Consider the following 10,148-nt stretch of genomic DNA (forward strand, 5'->3'; position numbering starts at 1 on the left):
TTTTTTAATAAGATCATTTGGAGCGACGTGTCTTTCTATACCAAGGATGGGTACATGAAGACCTAAATCCTCTGGACTTTTAATATTGGGGCTGCCTAAAAGACAAAGTATACGCAACACCCATACGTGATGAAGCCGAATTTCGGATGCGTTCTCTCAGTTCGGCTTCATCACGTATGGGTGTTGCGTATACTTTGTCTTTTAGGCAGCCCCAATAATAAAAGTCCATAGGATTTAGGTCAGGTAAACAAGGAGGCCACAAAATTTTAACTTCTCTTCCAATCCACCGGTGGGGATAAGTTCTATTCAAATGTGCGGTATCTTCGAGTCCGTAATGTGCTGGGAATCCATCATGTTGAAATCACAGACTACGTCGCAGCGCCAGTGGCACATCTTTCAATAAAATGGGCAGCTGGTTGGTTAAAAATTCCAAATAATTGTTTGCGTTCAGTGATTGCGGCAGTTCGATCGGGCCCAAAATTGCACCATTAAATATTCCAGTCCCTAAATTGATCTTGAATCGATATTATGATCTATCTTCTCTCACCTCGTGTGGATTTATGATATTCCAGCTATGCAAATTGTGGAGATTCATGTACCTATCCTTGGCACAGGAAGATTCGTCGCTCCAAATGATCTTATTAAAAAAATCTGGATCTGCATGATGTTTTCCAAAATTTGCCGGCGAAATTGAATTTCGTTGAGGTGAATAATTATCCGAGTAATATTTTCGCAGGTAAAAAATTGCCATTGTTCACTAAGTAATGCAACATCGGAGATTTCTTAACAGAATTGACAAACTTGATTTTGTCAGAAACGTACCCATTTGAATAAAAACAGCCATATCTTTTTTCTTTGAATAACAAATGACTTGTGTGATACCTCTTTGAAATCACTATAAAATAGACAATTTATTGGTGTAATGTGCAGCAGTAGCTCGGTACATTTTTTTTCCACTACGATGGGCTAAACTTCATGAACAAAATAATCCACTACCAAAATTCCCAATAAAAATATTTCTCATAGCTCCCCTTTAAAATTTTCGGAGGACGTTTTTAATGCAAACGTAAAAATCATTCTTCAGCAATATTTTACAGAAAAAATTAACCAGAAAGATGTAAAATTGTACCAACCGTAAGGGCAAAACTATTGAAAGGGGCAAAAATTCATTATTTAAAAAAAAAAAAAAATATCTCGAAAACGGTAAGACTTTTATAATGGAAATTTTGTCATAGCAGGTGGGTTATCCTTTGATCTACATTCTCCCTCGGTTTGACGTGGTCTTTACGGGACACCCTGTATATATATATATATATATATATATATATATATATATATATATATATATATATATATATATAATTTTATCCAGCGAACAAAGTGGCATCTTTTCAAAAACGGTATAGGCTTGCATTCCCGTGTATATTCGTGTATATCACGAAAAAGTATTTCCGTACATTTAGACTTCCAGTTATTTTCTGCGCATGGTTTGACATCCGTATATTTTGTTACAACTCGGAAACAGTTTGACCTCTATATATTCTATTTCTAGGTAATTTTACTTCCAGCAATGTTGCCATGTTGCCTATTCAGATTAATGCTACTTTTGTGATCGGACTGCATAATATATGATATTCATTCAGAATTTCAGTCGTCATTTTGGGATCAAGCTAATGCGTTGAATGATTGTATTTAATCTTTGGAGGTGCTGATTACAATCTTTCACTGAAAGATAATTTCATTCAGTTATTGTTTTCCAATCGACTATTCAATGAAGATAACATTGAATTCACGTATTACTATAATTTTGTGGTCATCATATTTTTTCAGCAGGGAACATCATTAATGACTGTCGAAAAATTGTGAAGATTTCCCTGATGGTGGTCTATAAATCTTTAATTAACGCAATTTAACTGCCGCTACCTCAGCTATCGTTTCAATGGTCAGATCTCGCAATTAGTTCATTTCTTAATTTGAGATAGCCTGTTTTATATTAACTGTAGCACCACGATGTCGTGATTCTCGTGGACGGTAAGAATTTCCTATCGTATAATTGTCCATGTTTATGCTATTCGGGGCCAGTGCCTTGTAACATAGACAATGTCGATGTTATTTCCATTCAAAATGTCGGCTTATCCATCCATTTCATTATTGAAAGATTGTTCATTCATAGTAGCAATAGTAACATTTTAAGGGTTTTTTGGGGTCCTTGTTGAATTCTGATTTTTATATTCACGCAAAAATATTTTTATTTTCACCCCTCTTGGCCAGTTTTCAGGGTTGTTGATTAGGTACGTCTAGTAGATCCATGTCTCCCCCTATTTTGAACGTTTGTTTTTTGTATCTTTCCTTTCCTGGAGCACCAACACAACGAAACATTTGCCAGGAAATATCTGGCTTCAGTGATTCCTTATATTTTCCTACAAAGTATTAAATTTCACACTTCCTAGATGTATCAATGCCCTCAGTTCAACATCCGAGAAATTATTTTCACTGATAGATTACCTTTTATTAAGTTTTTGATATCCGATTTCCCAAGTAACATTTCAGATCACTCAAAGGTTTATTAATTTGATATTGCAGTTTTTCATTATTTATAATGTTAGTGCCACAAACTTGAAGTATTTCAGTTCATATAAAGAATGCGATAATTATTTTTTCTCGAAATTTTTCATAGAAAAGGGATTGTCGAGTGTGCGTAAACACACCAGGTTATATCACCGAAAGATAATTTAGGTTTAAAATCGAGAAAAATAACGATGGTTCTCCAACAAATCGCATTGAATACAATCCGTTATTCAGTAAAACGTTCCAAGTTGGTTCTAAAAGCTGCACAAGTAGTAAATGGTTGGTTTCCAATAATGAGAGACAAACCTGCCCTGTACGTCTTTCTCATGAAATAATATCAAAGCGAGGCGAAAATATTACCTCACCACGATTATTCTTGAAACGAAATCCATATTGGAAAAATGAAACTGACAAATGGTACGATAATGTACCTGTTGGAAGAAATACCATAAATAAATGGACTAAATATGCTGCCGAAGCAATTGGCTTGAACGTCAAAGACAAAAAGATAACAAATCATTCAAAAGATCAACAGCTGTCAGTCAATTGGCAAAAAGTGGTGTAGAGGAACAACAATTGCTGAAGATTACTGGTCATAGCAATCAAAATTCTATCAAACCATACCTAAACCTCGATCAAGAACACCACAACAAGATAATAAGTATTATGTGTGGAAATAGATCTTCTATACAAGAGAACGGCAACGAATGTAATGTTGAGTTGAATTTAAATAATTGCTCTTTCACTAATTGTACTTTCAATAAATAAATAAATGTCTTGTTGTGTTGAGTTATACATTTTTTCTGTCAAAAATTTTTCTGCTGAATATTCCTCGAACATTGATAAATGCCTCATAATTTTATGACAAATATCTCAAGCTCGTTGAATGAACGATGGTCATAAAATTATCTCGTCTATTAACAAGGTCCTAGGGATATTACAACTGAAAATGTGTCTGAGGATTTCAATTGAATTTACCGACTTTTTTTAATCAATCAAACAGGCAATCTTCTGCGAGTGTACACGTTACAATCGACCTTGCCTGTTTTTCTGGCTTGATCAGTTCCATAGTAAATTTCTCAATGAACTGCTTTTCTTGTTGATAATGTTGATATTACTCTTCAAATTTTTCATGATACAGTCCTTGACATAACTTTCAAACAACACATGTCATGTGTAGAGCAAAGACATGTCTATGGTGTAGAGTGAAGTTTAATCTCAGAATCATCGAGTATTCAAATCTACCCATAGAATTGACATAGTTTTATGTTTAAATTTTGGAGGTTTCTGTTTGTATCTGATAACTCTTGTAGGAAAAATAATGAACAACGTAAATAAATAATTAAATACTGAAGATGAATCTCGAATATTATGGGTGGTTGCAAGCTAAATTTTATGGAAATTCGGAATGGCTTCATCTTTTTAGCTCCGCTAAATCTGAAAAAATGGTAAAGGACAAATCTTATGCAAGTCAAAGACAGTTTGAATTTCAGTGTAGATTTACTACAGTTATCTTATAGTTTAATACTCTTTAATTCAAAACATTGAAACAAATATCAATAAGTTTGGTTTTTTTGAAAATTTTTTTATCTTGCTGCACCTATATCTTCTTTCGAATCCTGCAAAAAATCAATTCCGAATTTCTTTCTTTCTCATCGTATCCATTGCGGAGTTTAGAAAACAAAAGTTTTGACGAACAGTTAAGTTTTAAACCAGCATTTTCTTGAATTCATAATTTTTGGTATCTGAAATAATTTTACTTTTGAGTCAATTAAATTTGTATAGCCTAGTTGGATTTTATTCTAGTTTTTGTTTTCCTGAGGCTGCAATAAGGTGAAAATCCTGGACAATGAATGTACCTCAGATAAACACTTAACCAGTGTTCAATGCAAATTAAATTAGGAAGTAGAACATTATTTTTTGTCATTTCATTCCCTGATTTTTTTCTCATGGTAAACTCACACATCTTGACGAAAAACAAACTTTTCGAATTCTATACGGAAATTTTGGGTGAATGGTGAATTAGTTCCTCCTGTGGTTAATGGATTATACGGTCAAGTCGCAAAATCTGGAAAATTTTCCTTTATACTTATTCATTTCTGATACCATTCGCTTGGGAGAGACTTTTAACATTAGCCCCTTATCATATTTTTTTCTTTATATGCATTCATAATTTGTGATTCGCATGGACTTAACTTTCGATGTCACCTATAAATTTCAATTTGAGTATCCATCTGTTTTTAAAATTTTACATTTTGTACGTTTTTAATTTTCGTGGTCTCCTTCAACTCTCAATTTCACATATCACTCGTAATGACTTCATTCGGGAAAATTTAATATTCTGATTCAATTCATATTTTTTGTTTCAACATTCTTTTTTTCAATTTCTACAATTAAATCAAAAATTTATCATTCAAAATTAAAAGTTTATATTCTATTTCATATAGCTTTACTTCAAATCCAAAATTATTTATTGTCTGTATTAATTATAAGGTGATCAAAGTTGACTGGTCTCGATTTTATCCACGCCTCATCAAGTGTGACCAATGTTTTAATGAAAGTACTATGTATTTCAGTAGTTTGATTTCTTTAAATTGTCACACCTTGTAAAATTTGAAGCGTAAATGAAATTGTGGATTCGATCTGTGCCACGTAGCTCTTCTAAAATAAACATTCCATAAATAATCGAATTATTAATTATAATTGTTAGATTGAGGCATAAGTTATAATTTTTTATAAAGACTTTTAATTACCCATCCCTGATTGGGAATGCTCATCAATATTATTCAGTCTTGTATTGGCAGATTAAGTTTTTAATCAACACAGGATTGAACAATGAAGAAAAAATAACGCTATAGAAAACTATACAGGGTGAGTACCCTGTAGTATTGCCTTCAGTATTGAATTCGTCCTCTTATCGAAATACACCAGATGGCAAATGAGTTCTTTGAAAAAATGTTTTGTTCGTTGCAATTTTGTATGTTAAATGTTGATTTCATTTTCTTATGTGGTGATCTTAACATCGATTCACTTACACCAGGTTGCAACAAGACTAAACTTCTTAACGAGTTGTTAGATTGCTTCAATCTCACTAAAACGACTGAAGTTGCAACCAGAGTTTACACTAATATAAATGGTATCACTTCCACATCCAAGGTTGATTATATTATCTCCAGTTCAGATCTTTGTAATTATAAGTGTACTGTATTTGAGCCTCATATAAGTGACCATAAGGCAATGTTGTTAAAAATGTCGTTAAAGCCTATATCTGCTCCAAAGACCAAAATTTCCATAAGAAATGTTAATCAGAACAACCTTAACAAGCTGAAAGCCTGCATATCCGATAGTAATTTTGTAGATCTTTACTCGGAAAGTGATGTTGACCTATGCTTCGAGTCATTCAGCAATGAAATCTTGTACTTTTTGGAAGTATGTTGTCCTGTCAAACATATTTTTGCAACTAATTCTCGGAAAAATTGGATAACATCTGAGATCAGGCAGAGTAAACAGAATTTGACCAATTTATATTGGCTCCATTCAGTCGTACGTTCACCGTCCACTTTAGTCAATTATAAAAATGCAAAACTACAGCATAATTTACTAATAAAGGAGACTAAAATTAATTATTATAGTTCAAAAATTGATAAATCTGATAACAAGAATAAAACTCTGTGGAATATTGTTAATAAGTTTACATGTAGGAATACGAGGGCACATCACCCAGTTAGTATCATTTTAGATGGTGTGAAATACGATAGTCCTTCGGTGCTTGTTAACATATTTGGTAGCCACTTCACCTCAATGGCTAAATCTAAGTTGAAGACTTGTTATGGCGACAATTTGTCCATTTCTTGTACCACAGCATCTTTGGTTGATAATACTTTTTACTTTTATCCGGTAACTAAGTTAGAGGTTCTTGATGCAATTAAGAATCTAAAAAACAAAAATAGCGTAGGTTTACATTCCATCTCAACTAAAATAGTAAAAAGCATCTCCGAAACCATAAGCGAGCACTTTGCCCATGTCGTTAACCTTTCAATATCAACCGGTAAATTTCCTAGTACTCTCAAGGAGTCCATAGTAATCCCGATACACAAGGGCGGCAACCTGGATGAGATCACCAACTATCGTCCCATTTCGATCATAAGTGTTTTGTCAAAAGTTTTTGAAAGAATCGTATTTACAAGAATATTTAAATTTTTAAATAAATACAAAATACTAAATCCAGCTCAGCACGGCTTCACTAGTGGACGGTCAACTCAAACGGCTGCACTTGATTTCATCGAGTCCGTGTATGGGTGTTTGGATCGCAATTTACATGTTGCTGGATTGTTTTTTGATTTGTCTTGTGCCTTCGACACGCTTTCTTTTGAATTCATTTTGAATAAATGTTACAGCTTGGGATTCAGGGGGATATTTCTCGATTGGTTACGTAGCTATCTCCATCAGAGAACTATGCGTGTTAAGGTTGGTTCCACTTATTCGATCAAATTTAGAATTGATTGTGGAGTTCCTCAGGGCTCCGTGCTGGGACCACTATTGTTCTTGCTGATAAACGACTTGCCCATTCACTTGGCTCAATTTATGCTGGTTCTCTTTGCCGATGACACCTCCGTTGTGGTCTCAGCGGAGACTGCTGAGGAGCTTCGTTACGCGTGCGAGGCGATTATACGCCAGTTCGTTGCTTGGTGCCGGTCGAATAGAGTGATAGTGAACGTTAATAAAACAGTTTGTATTCACTTCGGTATCAAAAATAATCCTGTTGACACTTTGGAAATTTATCATTCGAACTTCTTGATAAAATCGGCTGTAAGCTGTAAATTCTTGGGTGTATATATTGATAGGACACTTAGCTGGTCCACGCATATTGATATGCTCTGTAAAAAACTCAATAGCTCATTTTTTGCCATCTGTAGAGTAAGGGATATGCTACCACTCAGCTCATTGATTCAGGTCTATTATAGCACTGTTTATAGTTTACTTTCCTACAACATATTACTCTGGGGTAACTGTGCCGATATCAATAGAGCTTTCATCGCTCAGAAACGCATCATTCGTAGAATTTTCAACTTATGTTCTCGTACATCCTGTAGGCCAACTTTGATCGCAAATAATATTTTATCTCTGCCATGTATCTACATATTTAAATGTTTGCTGTATGCCAAAGAAAATGAAAAAAGGTGGACCAGATTGTCAAATAACCATGAATATGGAACTAGGAACCAAGATATTTTACTTGTGCCTAAACACAGAACTCAAAAGTTTGAAAAATCCCCAATGTATCAGTGCATAAAAATGTATAATTCTCTTCCTAAATTTCTGAAATCTCTCAACTTCTTAGCGTTTAAGAGAAAGGTGAGAATTACATTGTTATCAAAGTGTTATTACTCTGTACAGGAATTTCACCAGGATTGTCCCCATATAGTTGATGTAAATTGAAATGTATATATATATATATATATTTGTATTTGACTTGTCCCATACACTAAGGTGTCTTGAGGGACCAATAAAGATTATTATTATTATTATTATTATTATTATAAATGAGTTTGAAAATATTGTGCTCTATCTTTTTGGGAAATGTAAAATGAAATCAATAAGATGAGCGAGAATGATAAATTGGCATTTACCTCTTGTGATATGTTTGTTTTTTATCATATGGATAATACAGATGTAGCCGGACTAAATTTTTTTCTGTTTCGCCCTATAACCAAAAGGTGAAACAAATAATAGAGTAAAACATCATCATGTTATTAAAAGGCGAAGGTAGAATCATTCCACCGTTTCGAATGACTCAAAATATAGAAGAATATTTCGTTGAGCTCTGATGCAGATATATTCATCAGATAAGATTTTCATTTTTGCAATTTTCACGAAATTGGAGATCGTGTGCCCTTTCAACATTTTTCTCTTTATCGCTTAGACCTACCAAAAATAGCCAAAATTAAATAAAAAAGTTTTCTTATGATTATTAGCGAAGAGGATAATCTGACCATCAGAATATTATAATTCACGGGTTCAATGAATGTATTTCATAAAGAATTCTTCATTATAAGTGTAGAATCAGAAACAGTTTACTTGTTTCGGATCACGCTCGCTATGTTGGATTCCTGCCGTAATATCTTATCGCAGCTGCTCCATTTTATTACGATATAAAAAGCGAGTTAAACGCTTTGAGTTCGTGCCGCAAAACACATAACAGCGTTGCCGGTTGCTCCGGATGTCAGACTATACGTTAAATGTATAGCCTTAAATATACAGATAATATACAGGAGAATGACGAGAGCGCCACCAAACTCGATCAGTGTGAACCTCCGACATACACGACGGTCAAGTTGGGTAAAATTTGGCGTCCAGCCGATTATCATCGCAACGTGTAGGGCATGCCCTAATGAACCATTCTGAATGATTTTTAGCTGTTGGTAAAGTGGCATCCGTATATCGGATGCCACTCTTACCGCGATTTTAACATGGGGGAATGCCAAAAGGTACCCGGTTTAAATATATATATATATATATATATATATATATATATATATATATATATATATATATATATATATATAATAGATAAGAATGTTAGGATGTTTCGATCTAGGAAATTCAGTGATACACTTTTATATCATCCAAGCTTTCGGTAAGACTTCTTACCTTTCTCAAGGATCTGCAATACATATTAAATATAAACATTACAAATAGCAAGTTCACAAAACTAACGTACATATATTGTGGTTTTATTCCTTCCTGTTGATCTTATTTCAAAATATTCAAAAAACAAAATAGTTCAACCCAACTACTCTCTCACAGTAATAAAGATTAAACAAGTAACTAATATTATTGATAACACTCATATATTCTGTCAGACATCAATCCGTGTAAGGTAAACAAACCATGACACCATCCGTCAAAGAGATATATAAATGACAACTGTTAGGTTCCACAGAATTATATTCACTTTCTTAATTTTGTTTATTATTTTCAGGTGTTGAAACTACGAAATGGTGGATGCGAAATTTTTTGATAATTCTATCAAGTAGGAGTACTACTACTACTTGATAAAATTATCAAAAAATTTTCATTTCCATTTCCAATGCCAACCCGAAATCTGCAATTCAAAATGTTACTGAATGAGCCAGTACGCACATTAGACATCTGAAAATAAGAATACAGCGCCAAGGTGATCAGACGTAGAACTATAAATGTTGACATTGGAGTATTTTGTTGTATTAGTTGTGTGTGTATTTGCGTTATTAAAATTTGATTTTACAATAAATATGAAAACTTTTCAGACTTCTATAGTGAACAAGTATGTTACTGTGTATATAATAGTTTCATTTTAAGTAAAGGCGGTAGGTATCATCATTTGTTTCAGTTCAGTCTAGTGATATTGAAAGTTATGCAAGGATTAAAGACTTCGGAAAATGATGAATAACAATCGTGTGCATATAACAGTGCCCTATTACCGCCTAGGCCAACATAGGCCATGGCCTAGGGGCGGCACAATTTTAGGGGCGGCAAATTTTTCGGTGAATAAAAAAATATTCTTTAACTCCTCTACGAAAATGTAGAAATAGCCATCT

Source organism: Harmonia axyridis, chromosome 5 (genome assembly GCF_914767665.1).
Source record: "Harmonia axyridis chromosome 5, icHarAxyr1.1, whole genome shotgun sequence".
NCBI lineage: Eukaryota > Metazoa > Arthropoda > Insecta > Coleoptera > Coccinellidae > Harmonia > Harmonia axyridis.